This window comes from Triticum aestivum, unplaced genomic scaffold (genome assembly GCF_018294505.1).
Source record: "Triticum aestivum cultivar Chinese Spring unplaced genomic scaffold, IWGSC CS RefSeq v2.1 scaffold34421, whole genome shotgun sequence".
NCBI classification, from domain to species: Eukaryota; Viridiplantae; Streptophyta; class Magnoliopsida; order Poales; family Poaceae; genus Triticum; species Triticum aestivum.
The window spans coordinates 3,978-5,656 of NW_025235997.1; the positions used below are offsets into that span (position 1 = coordinate 3,978).

The window sequence follows — 1,679 nt, forward strand, 5'->3', positions numbered from 1 at the left end:
TCGTCATCAAAGGAGGAAGAAGATGACAATGACTTTAAACTTGTCCTTGGAATGATTTTCAACGATGATATTTGGCGGACGAGAATAGAATCACAGTTTGGCTGGATACAAATCAGCCATGATACAGCAGAGGGCCATGCCAAGATTCCGAGAGATTATTTTCAACCATTCGGTGTCTTTGAATTTGAATAATTTGGTTTATTAATGCAATATTCATGAATTGTGTAGAACTTATTTATTATGTTTGGTTTTTATAAGTGTGCTAATATGACGTTGCAATGTATTAAGTAAACTAGATTTAAACACTTTGTCGAAAACAAAAATGTACTCCACTAAATTTAGGTGTTCGGCTAGGTCTGGCCAAAACATAAGTGTACGCGGCGTTTACTCCTCCATTTTTATGGGACCGGCTAGAGGTGCCCTTAGTTCGAGAAGGTATTTGCTTGTTTCACAGCAATAGGGGACCAGCACGATAAATTTATGTGCAAGCCGTGAGCGTTATTGTGGTCTTGTGCTACTCATTGGCCAAACAACGGGCGCCCTTTCCAATCTGGACCGTAGAACCATTCGACCGCTGCTCCCCCAAGCAACCCTCCCAGCTGCATGAATGTGAATCAATCGAAGTCAACTAGCCAATCAATCATTTCATATGTTGCCAAAATTAATGAACTCCACAAAATTGTACGCGAGACCTACATGTGCCCAATTGTCGATGCGGCGCCAAAGAAGGCCGATGCCCTGTCAAACAGAACGCATGAGACTTGCACATGCATATAGAATGCAACAAGCAGATGGCAAAATACAAAGACAAAGATAGAATGAGTACCAGATTTAATAAAATCACAAATCTAATATTCTCAAATTTTTCCTTTGCATTTCCAAAAAGCTCTTGGTGCCTCCACAGATAAACAGCCTGGGCACCAACCTGAACATAAATATTGAGGATGGTTGAAGAAATAGTGAGATGCAAGAATTTTTTTAATGCACAAATACAACAGATAAAACTGACCAAATTACATGTCAATTTCAGTCAAGATATGCAATACTCTTATATGTTTAGATTTGGTCATTTAAGCTTTAGAATAGAAGTGACTTACCCATAAAACCATGTGAGGGATACAAGGTTTCGACATTGAGAGTAAATCTGTATTATGCAAGTCGCTTTTAGGCTCTTGGACTAAAGATGTGATGCAACAACTATTGATGCCGAACCAATACTTAGGTCTCAAGCGGCTGTAACTAGAAACAGCGAGGCTCGCACTTTTGGCTAGCTAAATGAATGTGAATTGGCACTTTTTGTCCCACTTTGACCAGTACATTCGGCATCAAAGATGAATCCAGAGTTACGATCTAGGAAGATTGGTTGGGAAGCTCCACACTTGGGAAAGATAAGGCATAAATTTGAACCGTTGCAACATGATTTTGAAAAGTACAGAACATTTTGGAACAGCGGTAGCTTAGCAACGCTAAATGACTCCAAATCTATCCCCATCGCGGGAAATAGTGGGCTATTATAGTGTCATTTTCAATTTAGCGTTAAAAGTGCATTGCTTAGTGGGAGGGCCATCAAAACCTATAGAGATGCTATAGTGGAGCTATTGCGGGCTATTTGGATCTTATATTATTATATATCGCTGCTACCGGACTTTTCAGAAGAGCAAGACAAATTTTGCATTCAG

General features: G+C 39.7%; 1 long non-coding RNA gene across 1 annotated transcript; it reads right to left on the reverse strand.

Annotated features, from left to right (window-relative positions):
• Window positions 1-460: 460 nt before the first annotated feature.
• On the reverse strand, window positions 461-926 carry LOC123176367 (uncharacterized). Its single transcript, XR_006488491.1, has 3 exons — window positions 827-926; window positions 697-738; window positions 461-599 (listed from the first exon to the last, which is right to left on the reverse strand). It is a non-coding gene; the product is annotated as an uncharacterized lncRNA (long non-coding RNA).
• Window positions 927-1,679: the final 753 nt, after the last annotated feature.